The sequence below is a fragment of the Tupaia chinensis genome, unplaced genomic scaffold, assembly GCF_000334495.1.
Source record: "Tupaia chinensis unplaced genomic scaffold, TupChi_1.0 Scaffold000570_1, whole genome shotgun sequence".
Classification (NCBI taxonomy): domain Eukaryota; kingdom Metazoa; phylum Chordata; class Mammalia; order Scandentia; family Tupaiidae; genus Tupaia; species Tupaia belangeri.
In genome coordinates this window covers 1,609,521-1,633,244 of record NW_006160084.1, presented here as the reverse complement: position 1 = coordinate 1,633,244, position 23,724 = coordinate 1,609,521, and the positions used below count along the sequence as shown (strand labels likewise).

The following is a 23,724-nucleotide window of genomic DNA, read 5'->3' as shown; positions in this document are numbered from 1 at the left end:
CTCCAATAGCTCTATAATTACATGACTCCATTAAACTTTTCTTTTCACTGTGGACATTCTTGCCTATTTGTTAATCTATACTATTCCCTTATGTCTTGCCAATAAAAGAAAGAATACTGAGAGAAAGATAGATTTGACTTTTTTCTTCTACTTTTAGTTTCAGCAGAATGGAATACAAAGTACAGGTAGTCAGATAAGAAGTTAGCCTAAGCATGGGACCAGCAGTTGGCATAATGGCTATGTCACTGGACTTCCATGTAGCCAACCGTGATTCAAGTCCCATACCTAGTGGCTTAAACTCATGCCAGGTGTATGTGCATGCATGCCCAAGATCACAAGATGAGAATGGAGGAAAAGGGAATGCAGCATGGCCATCCCCCTGAAGATCATTTTGATAAATTCTTCACCCACCTGGGGAGGTGATTTCTCACTTTCTGTCTCTCTGTCTCTGTCTTTCTGGTGAGCACGCACACCTTATAGCAAAAACCTCCCCCCCCCCAAAAAAAAAGAAGTCAGCCTAAGCAGAAGGGAATTTTAGAACCAACAAGTTCTTGGAGGATCACCAGGGCTCTAATTTAATTTGGGCCAGTTGGTGCACTAAGGTTCAATTTTTTTTTAAATATGTGAAATGAGAAGAATTTATCAAAATGACCTTCAGATGTAAAATCTATTAAAATGTGGCCCAAATAGCTGAATGGATAACAATGAGCTAGAAAGAACAACTGAGTGAGGACCAAATAACTAAGGTCCATTTCTGACTAAGCCCAGGCACTGAGACATCCCACATAAACTTTTTGGGTGTCAGTCCTCCCATTTGTAAAGCAAGAAGATTTAAACAGATGACTCCTAGAGTCTTATTAGCACTGATAAAATAGGATTCTCTAACCTACAGGCTTTGTTTTAAATATAGGAGATGGGAGAAAAAAAAAAAGAGTGAAAGAGAGACTAATTTGCTATGTATCAGGTAGCTATTAGGTATCTCAACTTTCTAATAACATGCTCCTTCTGCTTCATTACACATCCCTCCCCAAAATATAGACTCTGTTTTGAATATAACTTCCACTAAAACAAACAAGATGAGTTTCTTCCCATTGTTTATCCTATTCAATTCCATTTGATGCAAATCGGAAACTAAGCGGTCCCCCATAAAACTGACCTCACGCTATGACAAGGCTACCATTGGACCATGTCAGAGTTTCCACCCAAAACACCTGGACACAACCAAGTATTGTCCTGGATAAAGCAAGTCAACTATTTATTACTGTGGAGAAGGCAATGATCTTTGGAGAAATTTGCTATCAAATGTGGCAAACACACAAAACAGAAAAATATTACATCCTTTCTCATGTCCTCAAGTCAATAAATAATCCGATGATGTAAACTATGATAGGAAAAAGATGCCTGAGAGTCTTTCTGATTGTTCAGAATCCAAAGTTTCCAACCCTTTGGCTTTCTCAAGGGCCCTGACCATGTAAAACACTTGGGATAGGACCCTCTTAAAGAAGAGATACGACTCAAATTTCTCCAGAATTGAAGATGAAGTCATTATTGCCACTTGTCATGGCTGTCCAACATTATCACCAAATTACAATGGAAACAAAAAAGCAATTACTCACTCGGTTGTGCATGTAGTCTATAATTTACATAGTCTACCCTATAGGGTACGGAAACAAACAGACGCAAATACAAAGGTACTTCAAAAGTTGGTCGAGAAATAAAATGAAGGTGTGAGTTTACGTGGTTGATCCAAAAATCTGACATCTACACATACTTTTCATAATATGTGTTTTCCATAAACTTTTTGAACCCCCCCGGCCCCGTTCTTCTGTGTCCTACTGTGCCTTTTATAAATCGTCAGATCATCGCAGGAATTGTCTGAAAAGGTTCTATCAGAAATCCATGTCAGAGTTTGTCCTTTGTTTCAAAGGGAGAATGTCTCATCCTCCATAGGAGGAGAGGACGTCCCGCGGGACATTTTGTTTCGTGACTTTTCAGACGAGTAATCCCAGACATGCACTCACCCTTTCAGCAAGCAGGCATCACACCCATGTGTTCATGGTTGACAGCAAATCAGAGACAGGATCGAAGCCCTCACCATTGCCAAAACGTTGCGTTTGCAAACTGGAATTGTCAGCCAAAGCTCCTGGGACACTGCAACACAAAAATATTTTTTGCACATAACTAAGATGTAACTTCTAAAACCACCACTTCCTTAAACTTGAAAACAGCCAGACAGACATAGAATCTAGAGGTGGGGGAAAACACCGATCAAACGAGGGTATGTCAATACATCAAGTGTGATTCTGTTAAATATGAACCGGAAATAATGTTTTGAAAGATACGTTTACCAATGACTTCAACACGCACCCTGAGAGGTTGTTATTTACTCTGGTGTTTGTACCAAATATTTTAAATAGTTTGGCATTATAAAAATATCACATCCCATCATACGGTATTCAGGTACAAGCTGTTTTAACTCAAATCTTACACAATTGCACCACTTCCTATTAAAAGTGATGATCTTTTCCACATGATGAAAAAAATGAAAATATTAAGAAATGATTTCAAACTCTCTTTTTATCTTGATAATAATAATGTACATGAAAACTAGTAAGAGAGGTAACCATCAAAAACCTCTAAAGTCATTCTATTTTGTTCTAAAAATGTTTACGAATTATATAAAGAACAATGATCATAAAGATATGGGTTGACCATTCCTAATTTTAAAAAATCCAGAATCCAAAATGCCCAAAAATCTGAAATTTTATAAGTACCAATATGCCACAATTGGAAAATTCTACATCTGACCTCATGTTATACCCTGGAGTCAAAATGCTACAATAAAAATATCGTATCAAATTACCTTTGGGCATTGTATACAAGATGTGTATGAAACGTAAATTTATATTGAGGCTTTCATCATCAATACGTCTCATTATGTATGTACAAATACTCCAGAATCTGAAAAAAATACCAATTACTTCTGGTCTCGAGCATTTCAGATAAGAGATACCAGGCCATCTCCATGGCCTGATGGCTAAGGGATCTGGATGCTACGTAGCTGACTGAGTGATTTGAGTACAGGACCCGGCAGTTTGAAAAACATGCCAAACACGTGTGTGTATGCTCCAAACCCCGAATGGAGAGAGAGAGATGAAGGAAAGGGGATTGTGATGTGACCATATTCCATAAACGACGCGCCTTCTCCTCTATCCCCACTCTGTCCCTCTCTAGTAAGTGCATGCACTGTCTAGCCACAAAATGAAATAAATAAGATAAAGTGAGAGAGAGAGAGACATTCGACCCATATTTCCATCAAAACAAGACAAACAGTTGAAAAACCTGAATTCTAACTTAGTACTATCTTTAATAAATGGTGTGGGCCCAAGAGAGCTACTTAACATTTCAGAATTTCAGCCTATTCACCTAAAAGGTCAGAGCAGCATTAACAATGCTCTCCAAGTCCCTTCCACCTCTAAACCTCTCTTTTTTCCTTCCTTCCTTCCTTCCTTCCTTCCTTCCTTCCTTCCTTCCTTCCTTCCTTCTCTCTTCTTTACTCCTTTATTTTTTACATGTTTTTAGATTTTTTGCTATAGTGCACATACACTTACTAGAGACACAGAGAGGCAGACAGAAAGGGTGAGGAACTGCCCCACAGGGGGAATGGCCATGCCACAATTCCTTCTCCTCCATTCTCCTTTCAGGATTTTGCGCATGCATGTACATTCAACTCAGCGTGAGTTTCAAGTTGCCGATCCAGGAAGAGAACCATAGTAGCTATGTGGGAGCTTAGGGCCATAACCACGTCACCTACTGGGCCCCCTCCCTTCTGTGTCTTTGAGAGCCTCCTAAAATTGTCCAGGCTGGCCTCAAACCCATGATTCTCCTGCCTTACCTCCTTCAAGTGTCTGGGATCAGAGTACACTGAGCCAGCTTCTTCTCTTTTATTTTGAAAGTGTTTTGCTTAGGGTGCATGTGCTTACCAGAAAAACAGAGAGAGACAGAGAGACAGAACGCAAGAAATCACCCCCCAGAGGAGATGGCCATGTCACAATCTTTTCTCCCCCATTCTCCTCTTGGGATCTTGGGCATGCATGCACACGCGCCCAGCCTGAGTTTAAGCCACCAGGTCCAGGACTCGAACCGTGGTTGACTACATGGGAGTCCAGCAACATAGCCATTACGCCAACTGCTGGTCCTCAAGTTTCTTTTCCATTCTGATAAAGCATATTTGTTCTAAATAACTGAAGCTAGTAGTTTCTCCTTTAAGTCTCCTAATTAAAGAGAGTTTTGTTTTGTTTTTACTATGAATCATACTTATGCCAAACAGAACCCCAACACCAAAGATGTGATGTGGGAAGAGAGTTTTGCAAGTGATGAGAATTCTCGCCCTGGCACTAGCACCCAACTCTGGTGAGCTGGCCCCCTCGTGGCCGACACCATCCCCCGAGTGCCCATCAAAGGCTTCCTTTTCTCTCCGAAGAGTGCAGCTCCAACTTCTGTGGGAACCTGTCCACATGTATTCTAAATTAATGCTTCTCCACCTTGAGGGTGCTAAAGCATCACCTGGAGATACTCTTTTTTTAGCAGAGAAATCTTTGCTATAGGGCATGTATGCTCGCCGGAGAGATGGAGAGAGAGACAGAAAGCTAAAAATTGCCCACTGGGGGGATGGCCATGCCATAATCCCTTCTCCTCCATTCTCCTCTCAGGATTTTGGGCACGCATACACATGCCACTGGGTCTGGGCCTTGCACCACAGTCAACTATGTGAGAGTCCAGTTACGTAACCATCACATCATCTGTTGGTCCCTGCAGACATTTAAAGTACGGATTCCTGAGTGTTAGTCCCTCAGACTGGTCTACACTGGGGCCTGAAAGTACGTTTTCTTTTTTCTTGCCAGAGGGCACATACACTCGCCAGAGTGAGGGGAAGAGAGAGAGAAGCATCCCCATAGGACACAGTCATGCTGCAATCCTTCTCCATTTTCCCTCTTTTTCAGGATCTTGGGCATGCACAAACATACGCACATGCATTCAGTGTGTTTTTCAAACCACCAGGGATGAAACTTGCCCCACACAGTCAGCCATGTGAGATCCAGCTGCCTTAACCCCCAGGCTACATGCTGGCCTGAGCATGCATTTCTATTAGACTATCAAAAGATGCTGACACTGCCAATCGCAGACGGCACTTGGAGTCCAAATGGTGAAGCTCAATGTTTCCAGGCATCCACGTAGCCTTGAAGCCCTACAAGAATTTTCAAGACTCAGAGAGGCTCCCCAATGCTATGAAGTCAATGTCATGTTATAAAAAAACAACCAAAAAAAACAGAAATAGGCTGAAGTTGGTCAATATCTTTAGGATAAAATCCAAACTTCCTGCCATAGCCTACAAACATCTGGTCATTCTCTTCTTTGTGACTTCATCTGGAGCCACTAATCCAATCCCTGCCTACAACTCACAGGCCTTCTGATTCAAGCAAGCCAAGTGTTTCCTGTCCCAGGGCTGGTTTGCTATTCTAGCTACCCAGGATGCAATGAGCTTCCTCCTTACATAATAGGGTCCTTCTCATCATTGGGTCCTAGTGCCAAGACCCTCTTCCAGAAGCCTGTCTTGGCCCCTACTTAAGCTATGTTCCAAGTTAAGTCTTAATTATTATCATAATAGTTTCTTACTCCAGAGTCCTTGTCATAATCTCCAATTTTTTTCTCATTCTTATATCTTCCCATCTAGTACACAAGCTCAATAAGATAAAGGAACTCCTGTTTCATTGCTATACTCCAAAAAACTTCAGAAACATGCCTGGTTCATAGCGAGCAGTCTATATAAATGTTTTGAGTTGATGAATGAATTACCAACTGAAAATTCTTTAGCATCCTCTAAAAAGATAATTGTCGGGACCAGAAGTTGGCATAATGGCTATGTCACTGGACTCCCATGTAGTAGACCACAGTTCAAGTCCTGGACCCGGTGGTTTAAACTCATGCTGGGCGCATGTGCATGCATGTCTAAGATCCCGAGAGGAGAATGGAGGAGAAGCGATTGTGGTGTGGCCATCCACCCTGGGGGGGTGATGTCTTGCTTTCTGTCTCTCAGTTTCTCTCTCTCTCTCTCTGGAGAGCACATGCATCCTATAGCAAAAACCTCTCAAAAAAAAAAAAGATAATTGTCATATGTTGAAAATTTACTATGTGTGAGACATTAAGTATTTTACAAGAGCAATTTTATCAATTTCTATTCTTACAACCAAAAAGTTCCTCATACATACTATTACTATAAACTCAGTATGCCGATTAAAAAAACTGAAGCAGAGAGTTTTAGTAGCTTGAATTTAGAAAGCCTATGTGCATAAGGACTCCATATTTTTCCAGCCAATACACTAATTACAAAAAATTTGAGTGCCTACCTTATGCTGGACACCCTCCTGACTAATCTTGCTCAAATGAGTCTTGGCCGTGAAATCTTATAGGAGACAATGAACCTTTCTGAACCTAAGCTTCTTTTTTCATACAGGAAAAGCTAAAGTCCCTATAATGACCATGTAGACAAAGTGAATAAAGTAGGTCAAGTGTAAGGTAAGAGGAAACGTGAAGAGCCAGCAGGTGGTGTGGTGGTTAAGGAAGCTGCATTCTACATGGCCAACTGTGCAGTTCGAGTCCTGGACTCAGCAACTTGGAAAATACGTGAAATGTGTGTGCATGTGTGTCTAAAATCCCAAGAGGAAAATGGAGGAGAGAGGATTGTGGCATGGCCATCCTCATGGAAAGGTGATTTCTCACTCTGATATATTCTCTTCTCTCCCAGGTGAGCTTACATGCTCTACAGCAAACTATGAAAAGAAAAAAGAAGGAATAAAAGAAAGAGGAGAGGTGATGAGTAAATCAAGCTAGAAACCCCATCCTCCCCACTTTCTCATCTAACAGGGAATGACTTCACTTTCTTTTTTGGGGGGAGGGGTGGTAGATTTTTGCTATAGGGTATGTGTACTTGCCAGAGAGACAGACACAGAAAGTGAGAAATCTCCCCCAGGAGGGATGGCCATATCGCAATCCTTTCTCCTCCAGTCTCCTCTCGGAATTTTGGGCATGCATGCACATGTGCCTGGCATGAGTTTCAAGCCACCAGGTCTGGGACTTGCACTGCAGTTGACTATGTGGGAGTCCAGTGACATAACCATTATGCCATCTGCTGGTCCCCAGGAAAGACTTCACTTTCAATTACTGCCACAAGGAAGCATGCTTCCAAAGGTTTAAGAGTTTTCAGTTCTACAAACCAAAGCCATATCCAGGTTTCTGTTCAGTACAATGTCAAAAGTTTTCAAAGATGACAGCCAAGTTGTTAATTAGTTTACATGAAAAAAAAATTTTTTTAATACCAGGTTTTGTCCATTGGTTCTTTCTTTAAAATTTTTTTTAATTAATTAATTAATTTTTTAATTTGACCAGAAAGAGACACAAAGAGAGAGAAAGAGAAAGTCAGAAAGCAAGCTGCCTGATCCAGGACTCAAACCATGGTCAGATGTGTGGGAGTGTCCAGTACCTTAACCACCATGCCACCTGCTGGTCCCCTTTTCTTAAATTTTTAAAAAATTTTATTTATTTATTTATTTTTTTAATTCGACCAGAAAGAGACACAGAAAGAAAGAAAATCAGAAAGCAAGGAAAAAATTGTCTAAATAAATAAAAATAAAACTTGCAAAGGTCCCGTTCAAGTCTCTTATTCTGTGATTTGAGAGTAATTAAAAAGTAGGGAGAAGTAATACAAATAAATGCAAAAAAAAAACCACTATATAAAACATAGTAGCTACCTGGGTAGATAAGGCCTTTCTTGAGGAATTATCTTGAGCAAGTTTGGAAGGAACTGGCAGACTGGGTGGAGAAAACGCATTCTACCAGGTATTCAAGTGCCCAGGGGTGGGTAATCGGCAAATTGCCAGCAAATAAGAACAGCCAGTGAGGACAGAGAGCTGGTGGGAGATTGCACGGAGAAAGTCTTTTAATTCAGCGGAGCAGCAGATTTCTAGCTAAGACATAAACAGTGCTGGAAGAACATGGTCATTAGTGCTGTCTTGCTTGACTTCCCAATACATGAAAGTAACCTGGCACACACAAAAAATCAAGGGCAAATAACCACTGTGATTCGTGGAACATTTTTATTTTTGTGTATGTTTTGTTAAGAATCCAAAGGGCCAAGGGATAAATTCTGTCTTCACGGAGCTTCGTAACTAACCAAAACACTTAGCTGTCTGAGTTCTGGAAATATAAAGTCAGCAACTGAAAAACAAAAACAAAAACCAGAAAACCAGAAAAGAAGAAAACATCCAAATAAATTATCCAGAACACATTGCAGAGGCAAAAATTGTCTACTAGAATTGAATGCCCAGAAAAAAACTACCTTTTAGGGCCAGCAGGTGCTGCAGGGGTGAAAACACTGGACTCTCACATGGCCAGCTGTGATTCGAGTCCCAGACCTGATGGTTTGCTTTCTCACTTTCTCCCTCTCTGTCTCTCCCTCTCTGTCTCTCTCAGGTGAATTAAAAATAATTATAAAAAATAAATAAAACAGGTAATTTCTTTTTATAAATCACCTATTGTTTGAAGAGGGTAAGAAAACATCTTTTTAGATCATAAGAAATACATCACCTCTCTAACAGGGCTGGGGAGGATGTCTTTGAAAGTTCATGGAGGGGCCAGCAGATGGCGTAGTGGCTGAAGGTGCTGGACTCCCACATGGCCAACTGTGTACCTGGTGGCTTGCTTTCTCACTCTTCCCCTCTTCTCTTTCTCTTTAGTGAGTACATGTGCCCAATAGCAAATTAAAGAAAATAATAATAAATAATTATTTTAAAAAAAGAAAAGTTCATGGGGTTAATATTATACAACTTCTGCACCAAAATAAACTCATATTTAAATTTCATTTTCCCATGAACTTTCTGAAGTACCCCATCTCAGAACATTCTGGAAGATTTATTTCAGGTAAAAAAGAAAATGATTCCAGAAAGTTCCCTGATTTAACGACATGGAGAGGAAGTTGTAAGTAAATGGAAAGTAAATGCATTATTAATAAAACAACAGGCAGGTCTCAAAATTAAAAAGAACAACATAAAAGTGAGACGGCACCATCTTGGGCTTCGTATTGTAGCTGACTAGAATAGTTTATACTAGAAACAAGGTATCAATCACCAAAGCCTAGAACACAAACTTGAGTATGTTGCTGGGTCACTGGCTGGATATGCAGACTCCTGCCCTCCACAGTGCACCCTCGCTATCAAGTTCCATGCATCTGCATTTCTACCAAACCCCCTGGGAAGTCAGGATGAAGGCTGGAGGAGCATGGCATTGCTCTCCCACCACTTCAGGACAAAAACCCATCAGCCAGTCCCAAGGGGCTTAGTCCTGGGAGGTTCTGTCTGGAAACCCCAGTGAGCCTTTGTTCTTCTCCACTGAGCTAAGCCCCAGGAGAGCCTTGGCTCAGGAGGTCAGCAATAACCCTGCCTCGACCCTGCTAATCAAGAGCTGCAATAAATTAAAAGCCCATTAAAATATTTTCGAGAAAAACCTGGAAGTGCTGAAACATTCATTGTGCCATATTCAATCTGTTTTCCTAGAGATTTGAAAAGCCAGATTACCATCCTGGGGGTCATTAGAAAGAATGAAGCTTTCTCCCTTTTAATTTACATATTTAAAAATGCATACATCCTGGCAGTGGCTACTAAGTCCTTTCCAAGGCCTTCCAAGTCCCGTGGCTACTCCAAATGCCACAGTGTAGCCACAGAGAAAAAAAGCCCAGAATGCCTGCCTGGTGGTGGTGGTGGTTGTTGTTTTAGAGCCATGGTGGCACCAAAAAGCCCAGACCTGTGGTTGCAAAATAGCTCTGGGAAAACAGGTAGAGGCAGCAAGAAAACAACAGTGATGTTTTCTTGTTTTGTTCTCCCCTGTTTATTTTTCCCTGAAGCAATCCCTGCTCGGTACAAAAGTCTGCAGGGAGCTGGAAAGAGCAGCTGTGGTTCCCTGAGGCCAGGACCTAGCAATCAAGTTGTTTACCAAACACTGCCAGGCACCGGGAAAACAACAACAGCACAGGCAGCATTTGCATCTATTCCAAGTCCCGTGGCTACTCCAAATGCCACAGTGTAGCCACAGAGAAAAAAAGCCCAGAATGCCTGCCTGGTGGTGGTGGTGGTTGTTGTTTTAGAGCCATGGTGGCACCAAAAAGCCCAGACCTGTGGTTGCAAAATAGCTCTGGGAAAACAGGTAGAGGCAGCAAGAAAACAACAGTGATGTTTTCTTGTTTTGTTCTCCCCTGTTTATTTTTCCCTGAAGCAATCCCTGCTCGGTACAAAAGTCTGCAGGGAGCTGGAAAGAGCAGCTGTGGTTCCCTGAGGCCAGGACCTAGCAATCAAGTTGTTTACCAAACACTGCCAGGCACCGGGAAAACAACAACAGCACAGGCAGCATTTGCATCTAGTTTTCAAAAACAACCTCCAAAAGTCTGCTTCCAGCCCTGGAGCGTCCTTGCACAGCTGAGAGAAGTTCCAAGTTGAAAGGAATGAGCTGCACAGGGTATGAGCCCCATGGTGGAAACGTAATCCGATACTCCATTTCCATCGAAGATGCCCATCCTAAAAAGGGAGGACTGGGAGCCCACAGAATGTCTAGCGGTGGCTTGAAGTGGACGACACGCCCAAAACTGCTCACAGCGACCCTCAGAGACACTGATCATCATTCATGGGGCCTCCAGCACCTTAGAGACTTCCAGCACAGGCTCTCCATCTTGGGCAGGCTCAGAATCTCCAGGAGCATTTGGAAACCACACTGCCAGGTGTCTCCCTCATCTCTCACTCAGTAGGTTCCAAGGTGGAGCCTGAGATTTTCTAGCAAGCTCTTAAGCGAAGCTGGTGTTACTGGCCCGGGCCTGGCACTTAGGGAACCACTGCTCTGAGCTAGGTGTTTCCCTCCTTGACCTCTCCCGCGGATTCTCTGGGTGAGTATGGCGACTGAATGTGCACAGATCTGTTCGCTTCTCCTGGTATATCACCCGCCAGCCCACACCCGGCTCTGTGTCCGAGAAGGCTGCCTTCAGGCTACTATCTGGACTCAACCAACAGATGGGCTTGTCTCAGGAAGTCAGAGAAGAGGGACTATTCTTCATAGCCCTGGTTTCCCTTCCCTAGCAGGCACTGCAGGTTCACTGAGACCATCTTTTTTTTAAGTTTTTTTTTGGAGAACTTTATTTTTGCTATAGGGTGCATGTGCTCACCAGAGAGACAGAGAGACAAAGAGACAGAAAGCAAGAAATCACCCCACGGAGGGATGGCCATGCTGCAATTCCTTCTCCATTCTCCCTTCAGGATTTTGGACACACACGCACTGATGCCTAGCACTGAGTTTCAAGCTACTGGCTCTAGGACTCGAACCATGGTCAATCATGTGGGAGTCCAGCACCTTAACCACTACGCCACCTACTGGCCCCCAGACCATCTTAACGAGTCACAGTTCCAGCCAGGCAATCTTCTCTATATAATTCACCTCTCTGGGCTTCACTTACCACCATCCGCCCTTCCCTTATCCTTTCAGGCCCCGGAGAGAAGCAGCCATCTGTTTCTCTCAGGGACCCTGATAGGAAAGTCAAATTCAATGTATTATCCCCCAGATCTCCCCTGGTTTGAGAATGCTAAATCTGGAATTTCATATACACACAGAATATAAATATGTATAAATGAGTATGTATATAAACGCACACATAAACACTCACAAATGTATGTATGTACACAAGAATGTACAGATACAAACACATTTATCTTTTCTAGGTTTTTCTCCCCCCCGCTTGTTTTCCTAATGCAACTAAGTCACATTGATCTGTCAACCTGGGAGCCCCACGACCTAGGCCACCTCATGGGGGTCACACAGATGTTCCTTCAGGCCTCACGTGCCACAGGCAGCACGGCCCGCGTTGTCTCACCAGTTACACAACCTGATGAGGAAGGAGTGCATGTGTGAGGCTTCAATCCTTCCCTAATTTACTAACTGAGTTTCCTTTGTTGCAAATGGCACCGAAATAGAAAGGGAACAGAAGTGGGTGGAGCAGGCTCCATCACCAACTCCTCTGAATAACTTTCTGACAATGCTGAACCTAGTTCAAAAAGCACATCGGCTGAAAAAAAAAAAAAAAAAGAAGGTATGTGTTGTCAGCTCATAAATAAAATGCCAATCTCCCTCAATTAACAAAGCCTAGAAAAGAACAAATAATACTTCTGTTTTTCAAAGAAGAAGAATCATTATGCGAATGTACCCTAAATAAGCATCGGTCTGAACAGCTAGGTTCTAAAGTGCTAGTAATATGGTCACCAGATTTGACGGGACAGGTCACGCACGACACCAACGTCCGTGGCTTTAGCAAGCTTGGTCAACTTCAAATTCATTTCAATTGCCTTATTCAAAAGGAGTGGATCTTGCTTTGGTTGGACTTATTTATGTCATGAGAGTGAGATACAGAGACATGACCTCAACAGGGCCCCACGCCATGACACCCCTGTCGCCTTCCTACCAGGCAGGGTCACGACCTGGTGTGTGCAGGTCCTCTGCGGGTACCAACCGGGCCCTCCTCCCTATGAACCCAGCATCACGTGAACAGTGGGTCACCTCCGTGCTACCAAGCTGGCCTTAATCACTACCTCTTTCGTTAAGTTTTCACTAGTAAGATTTCTTTCAAATGATCAGCGGACTTACTAGTAACTGTGCCCAGAAATAAAAGGTTTTTAAGGCAATCTGCTGGATTAATTAGAATACACGGGCCGTACGGTTTCTGTGAAATTACTATTCTAGTTCTGAAGCCTAAATAGAAACCTCTTTAGGCTTATTTGTTTACTGCTCTATTTTTCACTTCAACTCTGAACATTCCATTCTAGACTTGAAGACCGGATGAGTTTTTCCTGTGGCGTCTGGCTGCCCCATCCTTCACCTGCTCCTGAGTCAGAAGAGGACTGGCGTAACTGTAATTCCCACCTTCAACACCTGGCCTCAACGGAGGTGAGATAGACCATATTCTGTCCCCCTTCCAAGCAACTCAGAAGCCCTTTTCCGGGCTGAAGAAATTCCTTTCCAAGACTTTCCAAGGTTTTCTGGGCTCCAAGGTTCACCTCTCCCTACCTCATAACCAACATCTGGAATCGAGAGATTTGCCACTTTTTCTTTTCTTTCCTTTTCATTTTTGAGGGAGATTTTTGGCTCTGGGCTCATGCACTTGCCAGAGAGACAGAAAGTGAGAAATCACCCACCTGGGATGGCCATGACACAATCCCTTCTTCGCCATTCTCCTCTCAGGATCTTGGGACACACATGCACTCGTGCCTGGCATGAGTTTCAAGCCACCAAGTCTGGGACTCAAACTGCGGTTGACTATGTAGGAGTCCAGTGACGTAACCATTATGCCATCTACTGGTCCCAACGCTTTTTCTGCAAGAATCCCATCTCTCCTTTTCCAGAAGCCACTCCCTCAGTACACCTTGACTTCAGGAAAGTAAGGAGGAAAGGGTTGGCTTTTCTCTAGTTCCTCTGCTCACACCCATCTTGCCTGTCACCTACCGCCCCCGAAAATACCATCATCCTTCTCCACTGTGATTCCAAGACTCTTAAAACCTTTCTCTTCAGGATCGCATGGATGGGAACTGCCACTCCCAGCCCAGACGCACAGCTTTTACTTCCCCACACCCAGATGCCCTCCTACACCTCCCCACGTGTTTCAGTCTCTGGCTGCAGTCTCTGTGCAGACCGCTTCAGTGTGGCCACTTCCAGCAAACGCAGCAGCCATCCTCAAGATGGTCCTTTAAAGACACAGACCAAGGCTTACCTCAGACCTGAGAGACATAAAACACTCAAACAAAAAAAACATTTGTTGGGGGCTGGCAGGTTGTGTGGTTAAGGGCGCTGGACTCTCACATGGCCAACCACAGTTTGAGACCCAGACCTGGACTCTCTCACTTTCCTTCTCTCTTTTTTTTTTTTTTTTTGAGAGGTTTTTGCCATAGGGTGCGTGCGCTTGCCAGATAGACAGAGAGAGACAGCGAGACAGAAAGCGAGAAATCCCCCCCCAGGGGGGATGGTCACGCCGCAATCCCTTCTCCTCCATTCTCCTCTCGGGATCTTGGGCATGCATGCACATGTGCCCAGCTTGAGTTTTAAGCCACCAGGTCCGGGATGTGAACCGCGGTCGACTACGTGGGAGTCCAGCGACATAGCCATTACGCTAACTGCTGGTCCCTCACTTTCCCTCTCTCTCTCTCACACGCTCTTACTCTGTCCCTCTCTGGTCAAATTAAAATAAATAAATAAAGTTAAATAAAACAATTATTAAAAAAAAAACATTTGTTGAATGAATAAATGTGAAACTTTGAAAAGTTCATGGAAAAATAGAATTAATGTGTTTATTTTGGTGTTGATTTTTTAAATCTATGCAGGTTTTTTTTACTATATAACATTATAAATTTTCTTTTTTGGGGGGCAACAGAGCACATGTACTTGCCAGAGAGAAATACGGTGGGGGAGACTGGGAGAAGCAACTTCCAACGGGGAGTGGTCACACTACAATCCTCTCTCCTCCATTTCTCCATCTTGTTAAGATTTGGGGCACACAAACTCATATGCCCAGCATGTTTTCACATTGCCCAGGCTGGGATTTGAACCACACTGGGCCATGTAGGATCCAGTTCCCTTAACCACTCTGGGTTAGAAGGCTGGCCTTCCATGAGCTTTTTGAAGGTCTCTTGTACATGCCTGTTTATCTTAACTTCCTGAACCCTCCGCCTTCTTGTCCACTCCAGAAGCAGATTAGTGCCGTGACCAAAAGTGTAGGCTGCAGATTGGACTTCCTAGGTTCAAGCCTAGCTTTGCTACTTACTAGAATCAACTTTGGTGACGTTCCTCTGTACCTGAAAACAGGAATACACGGCAAGGGTGTACTTAACTCCAAGTCTATCACTACTTCTTCCTCTGTACCTAAAGGCAAGGCTGAAACATGGATCTCACCATCCCTTAGACCTGCTCCACCTCTAAGCCCCTGGATTCGGAAATTCGCTAATGAGCCAACTCTCACTCAGTCATTTCTCCTGCCCTTGCTCCTGGGTGATCCTAAGACGTGCCACTACCATCTGGAGTCCATGACACACGAGCTACCCTCCCTTCCCTTTCTGAACTCCATCTCTCTTACGTCATCCAAGACTCACTCTGGTACCTCAGACTCTGCAAACTCCTGTATCACTCAGGGTGTCCTTGTCTTCCTGTCTGACTCTGTGGTTCCATCATGCGTGTGAGACTGGTGCGGCCAGGGCTGGATGTGCTCACACCCTGGGCACTGACGCCACAGCACCTGAGACACAAATGTCTTTCCACGTGATGCTGACCTTGCACCCTCCCGGGGAGCTAGGAAGAGTTCCCTGAAGCCTACCTGACCCCCATCGGTGACAACTGCTAGTTAAGAATCATGAAGTGGCCCAAGCACAAAAACAGACGTTGCTAAGCTGCTGCTACTCAGAGACAAGGGCCATGTGGGTGGTCCTAGTGCAGCTCCTAGCCCAACCTAAACAGGCCAGGTGTGCTGGTGCACTCCTGCAGTCTTCGCTAACTGGGAGGCTGGGATGGGAGAGTCATGATATGGTGAAACCCTATCAAAAACCTCTCTCTCAGGACCAGCAGTTGGCATAATGGCTGTGTCGCTAGACTCCCATGTAGTCAACAGCGGTTTGAGTCCTGGACCCAGTGGCTTAAACTCACGCCAGGCGCATGTGAGTGCGTGCCCAAGATCCTGAGCGGAGAATGGAGGAGAAGGGATTGTGGTGTGGCCATCCCCCCCAGGGGGTGATTTCTTGCTTTCTGTCTCTCTCTGTCTTTCTGGTGAGCACATGTACCCTATAGCAAAAACGTCCCCCCAAAAAAAAAAATCTCTCTCAGGCCAGTCTGAACCCTGATGGTTACGGCAGCTGTAATCCACACAGCTGACCACGCAGTTTCAGGACCTAGCAGCTTGAGAAATACACGAGGTGAGTCTGTGTGCGCGCGTATGCATATGTCCAAAATCCTGAATGGAGAGAGAGGGAGGAGAAGGGATTAGGGCATCACCATCCCCCATGGGGAGTGGGAGGGGTGTTCTCTCACTTCCTCTCTGTCTCTCTCTGCAGGTGCACATGCCCTCTGACGAATTTAAAAAAAAAAAAAATCCCTCATTAAAAAAAGGAAGAATAATCATGGGAACTAAATTCTCAATTTGACAAAACCTTCCACTCACAGCTCAGTTCAAAAAGCATAAGCCTTCTATTCCCACTGACGAACCGGGGTTAAGTTAATCAAATGGGACTTGCGTGAGGCAGGCCACCTGTTAGCAGGGCAAGCAGTGGCCCTGTCCCTGAGGCCCGGGGGAGCCTCGGGAGCTCCCTGGTAGGACAGTCACTGAACAGATCGCTGGCTGCCATCTGGGTTCTTTATAAGGTTTTTGTGGTAAACATGTTTACTTTCTCTTGATTGGCTGGGCTTATCACGAACAAGTACTTTGTTTTGAGTCTTGCTCTATAAACATGTTTACTTTGAGGGGAGAGCTTTTTGATAACTAGCACACTGGCTTTTCACACTGTTCAATTCAAAACATATTTTTCACAGCCTGTGGTAAACAACTCAAGGCAGTAAACAAATTATATTATTTCATCTTCACACTAGAGAGGTGATCCCTATGCATCAACTCAAAGGCTCGCACTAGGGTGCGGGTAACCAGGACTCTTGACTGGATGAGAACAAGAGTCAGAATCATAGTAACGACATTAGTGAAAAGGAGAGAAAAAAAAATGACAATGGCAGGTCCTGGAGACAGCGGGGAGGGACAAACTGAAGCCTCCCTTTCTGTGGGAACATCTTATGAGAAGCCGACCACACCACCACCAGGCAGCCCTGCTCATGGGTAAGACCCGTATTTTCTGTGAAAGGTTAGATAAGCAGCATACTTAACAGCTGATAAGGAAGGAAAAATAAAACAACCTATCAATGAGTGAGGGAACCATCTAGGTCACAATATTAATTGCAGGTGTCTTGGGAGCCCTGTTTTCTTGGGATGATTTTTGCCTACTGTACAATTACAAAGAAGATAATGGCTTCAAACGCAAAAACAAAAAGCCCTCCATTATTGGAAAAGGAGAAGAAAAGAGGGAAAACAAGGTAAGGATCATTTGAGAAAAGCGGTCTTTGAAGTAGGACTTAGCGGTGCTGTTTACATAGAGACAAAGAAGAGTTTCTCTGCAGCACTGAGTGTGAACTCCCACTGTGGTTAGGCCAACTCTCTCTTCTAGAGAATTCTTTGAGTCCCAGTACTCCAGCTAGCAACATACGCCATCTTACTGCTGTTCTTTGAGGCTAACTACAAATGACTTAGACGAATAAAAATAAAGGCCAAATTCTTTCTTCAAATACTTCCCTGGACTCCCAAATCACCCTTTAAGCTCATACTCAAGCTAAAGAACAAACAGGGCTGGGGCCACAGTAATGCAATGGCTATGGCACCGGATTCCCACATGGCCAAGCACAGTTCGAGTCCCAGACCTGGTGGCTTGAAAATCATACTTGGCACACGTACAGGTGTGTGCAAAATCCTAGGAGGGGGATGGAGGAGCAAGGATTGAAGCACGGCTATCCCTCTGCGGGAGTGATTTCTGTTTCCCTCTCACTGTCTGTCTCCAGTCAGCACATGCACCCAATGGCAAGAACCAAAATATAAAGCAAACCGTGTAGAGCCACAGTGGAGCAAGCGCTAGGGCACTAGCGTGATACTGGAGTCATATGGGAGGCCCAGGTTCAGGTCCGGGGTGATCTGAACATGCCAGGAATGCTTGAGTCCCTGATCCTGACTGGCAGGGAACTAAGGGGAGGAATCAAGGCATAGCAAGACCCTACTGAGGGTGCCTCTCTTTCTAAATAAATAGCAAAAATCAAGCTAAGGTGTGAAACTACTATATGATAAACATCCTCAGTTACATTAAAATGTCGTCATGGTGGCACCTGTGTGCCACCTCATCCGTTATTGGAGCCGAATGACTTCAGGGACCTGCTGGACAGGGGAGTTGGGACAAAGAGCTGAGGGCACTTGGAGGCAGCCACTCTCCCTGGCATCCACACAGTCTCTCTGATCAAGGAAAGGAAACCAAAATAAAATGGTTTCCGAGGTACAGCAACAAGAGGTGTTTGCCGAAGGCGGGGGGTTCAGACCACACGATAAGTTAGCAGGAAGATCGACTGACTCCGTCCCAGCTTTGACAACTGTTTGAGAACTCTGGCATGTAGGTGAGCTTCTCAAAGCCTGGGTTTCCCTTCCTATCAAATGACATCCTTGAGTCCATCTTTTTAAAGAGAATCTTTTTTTAAAAAAATCATTTAATTCTTTTTGTTATTATTATTTTTTATTTTGACCAGAGAGAGACAGAGAGAGAAAAGGAAAGGGAGAAGGCAAGCCACCAGGTCCAGGACTAGGACCACAGTCAGCCATGTGAGAATCCAGCGCCATTCACTGCCACACCACCTGCCAACCCCTAGAGTCTGTATTACTCAGAGTTCTCCAGAGGAACAAAACCAGTGAAAGATGAATGGATAGACAGATAGATAAGTCCCATCAGATAGTGTAATAGCCTTGTCGCTGGACTCCCATGTAGTCAACCGCAATTCGGGTCCAGGCACTAGTGACTTAAACTCACACCGGGTACGTGTGCGTGCGTGCCCAAGATCCCGAGAGGAGAATGGAGGAGAAGGTACTGCGGCGTGGCCATCCCCTCTGGAAGGGGGTGGTGGTGGTGATTTCTCTCTTTCTATCTCTCTGTCTCTCTGTCTTTCTGGCAAGCACACATGCTCTATAGCAAAAATCCTCTCAAAAAAAAAAGGAGCTGAAACTAGGATTATCAGTACAAAAGTTGAATAAGCAAAAGAAGCCAGACTAGAAGCAATATATTAACATGAAGATAGTTATCAGAATGTTTGAGTATAAAGTCAGAGGTCAATGGTGATTATGATGAGATGCTTTGTCTTTAACTTATATTAATTATAAAGATATATTGTGGTTAAAAATATGAATAGAAGCATATAAGATACAAATTAAAAGTCATCCTTTCCATATACCTAAGAGTCTTCTTTTACTATAAATACATCTTGAAATTTTCTAGGCATATGCAAACATTTCCAAACATTTCTTCTAACCTACCTGAGATACTTTTTTGTTTGTTTATTTGTTTTTGCTAAAGAGTGTATGCACTCTCCAGAGTAAAACACAGAAAGAGGAAAAGTGAGAACGCACCCCCAAATGAAATGGTCATACCACAATCTCCTCTCCATTTTTCCTTTCTGGATTTTGAGGTACTCACACACAAATGGCCAGTATGTTTTCTAAGCCACCAGGATCTGAGATTCAAATTGCATAGTCAGCTATGTGGGATCCAGTTGCTTTAATCACCATGCCACCAGCTTGCCCAATAATACTTTTTTGTTTGTTTGTTTATTTTTTCATTCTATGAGAGAGAAATAGAGACAAACAGACAAACAGGTACTCCCAAATGGTCTTCACACTGTGATCCTCTCAAAAATCAACCAGATTACAGGTGCCGTATAAGCACAGGAAGGTCCAGGGATGTGAACCCAGAATCTTTCCCATGTGGGCCCTGCACACCATTGCCTGATTCCAAGATTATACTTTATATGCAGATCTATAAGCTGCTTTTTCACCCAAGAGAGAACTGAGAATTCCAAGCTCCACAAATACAATAGTTGGAGTGTTTTCCACAACCCTGCAAAGGAATCTGAGCTCCCACAACTTAAAACGGAGCAGAAAAGAAATTTCGAATGACGGTGATGCTGGCCAGTGACCAGTCACCGAGCATCCCCAGCTCCTAGCTGTCTGAGCAGACAGGTGACTCAGTGGGAACTGGTTCCAGCCAGCCATGCTCATCTGACCCACTGCCTCAAAGTCATTTTTTCTCAATCTTTCACACCAAAAAAGTCAATGACTAATGAAATGACTGAAGTACTTCCAGACAATTCTTACAAAAGAAAAAAAGAAAAAATATGAAATGAAAAACAAAACTCAAGCGCGACAGCAAGTAGATAAGAAAATGACCTGACGCAACTGGCCAGCGTCTCAGAGCCACGTTCCCTTTTGGAAAAGGCAGAGTGCACATTCCAGGGTGTGGAGTGACGTCGTCTGGAGATGTCTCAGGAGGCCAAGAGACGAGCTGGTGACCGGGCCAGGATCAGAAAGGGAGAGTGTCAGAGAGTCAAACACGCTGAAATGTGTGCCTTAAATAGGAGAAAGACTCGGACCGTGCTGGCCTTTCACCCTGGCGTTGAACACAGCAGATTTCTGGAAGTTCTCTGGAGTGCCTCACCCGCTGGATGAAGCCCTTCTGCGGGACACGCTGGCTACTCTGTGTCCAGACGCATTGTCACCCAGCCCTTACAGCAGAGGGACAAGCCAACACTAGGATCGTACAGACGAGGAAACCGAGGCTGGAGACGTGCAGTTTTTCACCCCAGTTAGTAAATGACACGGCCACCTGTGTGTGAACTCCAAGTCTCCTCCCTCAACCAGCACCAACTAGTACTGACCACCACTGCCCCAGTGGGCCCATGGGAAATGTGAGAACGTGTGGAAAGGATCCCAACCAAGATAAAACCGAACGGGAAATACAGGGTTATACTTCTATACGGAGCTCCACGTCGCCTCCCACGGGCTAAATCCCTTGGCTTCTTGCTTGAAGTCAGGCAGATCCTGGAAAGCAAGGGGTGAAGTCACCTCTGACGGAGCAGCCTGGACGTGGCATGAGGCACCTCCACAGAGGACGGAGGCCGGGAGGGGTTTCTGCAGGCAGAGGAGGCGTGCGCTCCACTCTGCCGTCAGGATTGCTCGTCCTCTCGGCCTTTTCCTGGTTCTGTCATTTCCTTCTGATTCACAACCCTGGGACTGCCCCCTGCCTCTCCTACCCCTTTCCTCCCACCAATGCCAACTGCCAAAGTCTAAAGGCTGAGATGACCACTTCCACGCAGAAGCTGCTCCAGTGAGGAGATCACACTGGCACTGAGTCCCCTCGATCCGTGTGGTCACACACGCATGCAGGTGGGGACCCACGCACAGTCTACTCCTCAGCCCAAGGAGCAAAAAATCACAACGCGGGATGTCAACAACATTCCAAGACAACAATGGCAGCCATGTCACAGGGAGTACAGGATTAACTGCCAGATGATTCCACCGACAATCATCGCTACCGAGGTCAAAAGCCGGGGCAGTCACTCCTCACGAAGGCATCCCAGGTAGCGAGCCCTCCGCTGCGTTCTAATTCCCAACACACGGCACTGTGACGTGGCTGCCGCGGTGTGACACTAAAGGGTCAACACGTTCAAGCTCTCTGGGTCTCAGTTTCCTCAGCCCTAAAATGGAGCCAGTGACAGGGCTCCATCTCAGAGTGCTTTGCAGATGAAGGGGGATAACGCATGTGCACCTTAACACGTGAAAGTGGAGTCACTTTCCCTCTGTCCTCATGGCCTCTTATCTGCCACCAAGATCCTCACACTCCCCTGACACCGGCTCCTCCCACACCTCCTGCCTCTGCTGAGCCTGGGTCCCACCGCGTAACTGTGGGGAGGGTTCCGCTCTGCGCTTCCCTGGGTACGAGCCAGCCACCACATGAGCATTTGATTTTGGCTCCAAGCTCACTGTTGGGTCCAGGCTGCCGTGACCCTTCCTAATATTTTAGACAAGAGTGGGAACCTGAGAGTGTGAGCCTCAGGGGTCAGCTCCCAGCTCTGCTACAGAGCGCCCTGAGAGGCTGGACCCACTGCGTGACTTTCCAAGACCTCCATTTCTGCATCTGTAAAATGGGGCTTGTGAGCAGCTTCAAGCTCAAAGCACAGCCTCAACAGACTTAAATCCTGCCACCTACTCACTCTTAGGAATGGTCCTTAATAATCATGAGGCCAGCTCCCGAGCACAGCAGTCAAGTGCCGTGAGAGGACGCAGATCCCACAGGGATGACCAGGGCTTGAATTCCAGCCCAAGAGGCTCAGATGCTGGACACATGCACGTGGGTCAAGGATCCTGAGAGAATGTAGACCAAAGGAAAGGGGACTGTGGTATGAGCAGGCCTGTGGGAGGGTGTTCGCGCACTCTCTTACACATCCTCAAGCACAGGGAAAGAAACAAAGGGTTTTCTGTTTGTTTTTGTCTTTTAGATTTTGTCTCATTAGAAAGAGAAACAGAGGGAGAAGGAAAGTGAGCAATCCTCCCCAGGTGGGATGGCCATGCTGTGATCTCTTCTCCTCCACTCCCCCATCTGAATTTTGTTCATGCATGCACACGCCTGGGTCCAGGGCTAGAACCGTGGTCAACCGTGTGGGAATCCAGTTCCTTAACCACCATGACAGCTGCTGGTCCCAGAAACAAAGTTCTTTAAGAAAAGTAAACACTGGGGAAAACGCAGCTACAAGGTTGCAAATAAACACATCACAGAATTATCTGTAGTACAAAACAAAGAAAAATCAATATTAATTAAAAATTAAATGCACTAAAAAACTACTATTCATACTGATAATGAATACTAGCAGCCATTAACAACCATAAAACTGGGCCAGCAGGTGGTACGGTGTTTAAGGCACTAAATCCTGCATGGCTGCACTGTTGAGTCTTGGACCTCATGGGGGCTTGAAAATCATGCAGGTCTTGTGTACAAGCATGCCAGAATCTCAAAAGGAGAATGGAGGAGAAGGGACTATGGCATGACTGTCCCATCCCCCTAGGGGATGATTTCTCACTTTCCCTCCCTGTCTCCTCTGGCAAGTGCATATACCCTGTAGTAAAACATCTTAAAATAATAAAAGAAATTGGGAACCAGCAGTTAGCATAATGGCTATGTCGCTGGATTCCCACGTAGTCGACTGCGGTTCACGTCCCGGACCCGGTGGCTTAAAACTCACGCCGGGCGCATGTGTGTATGTTCCCAAGATCCCGAGAGGAGAATGGAGAAGGGATTGCGGTGTGACCATCCCCCCGGGGGGTGATTTCTCGCTTTCTGTCTCTCTGTCTCTCTCTGTTTGTCTGGCGAGCACACATGCCCTATAGCGAAAACCTCTCAAAAAATAATAATAATTAATAATAAAAGAAATTGCCAGAGGGTGTGTACCAGCTCTAAAGCGAGACTGAGAGACGGGAGAGGGAGAAAGCACCCTCCACTAGGACTTGTTCACACTGCAATCCCGTCTCATCCATGTCTCCATCTAGTTGGGATTTTGGGCATGTGCACTCAGGCACCCAGTGTGCATTTTAAGCCACCAAGGCTGGGATTTAAGCCACGTGGTCAGCCGTGCAAGATTCAGCGCCTTGAACCACTGGCCCATGGCACCAGCGGGCCTTAATTTTACATGTCTCAGAGTCTTTGGATTGGAGACCCAAAGGTGCAAGGGAAGCTATTTGATTTCCTGCTCAGGTTTGATGATCCCATAAAAAGGAAATGAGGTCATGAAGATAACAGAAAGCCTAGCAAGGCTTATCCATTTAGATTCTTCTCGGCTGTTCCGTGAAACATTCCTTGCTCTGGAGTATAGGTCGTGACCCCTCTGAAGTGAGGGTCTTATGATGTACTAACAGCAAGGCTGGTCAGAGAATTTCCTCATGTTCAACTCTTACATACAAATGCAGGCAAAATTTGAGCAGTAATTATT

The 23,724-nt window shown here is 45.0% G+C and overlaps 1 protein-coding gene across 1 annotated transcript in view; it reads right to left on the bottom strand.

Annotated features, from left to right (window-relative positions):
* FOXP1 (forkhead box P1) overlaps positions 1 to 23,724 on the bottom strand; it is a 759,404-nt gene that overhangs the window by 639,287 nt on the left and 96,393 nt on the right. The window contains exon 2 of the mRNA XM_006158051.3: positions 2,022 to 2,151. The gene's annotated coding sequence lies outside the window, so the exon portion shown is untranslated. The remainder of the gene's footprint in view (positions 1 to 2,021; positions 2,152 to 23,724) is intronic.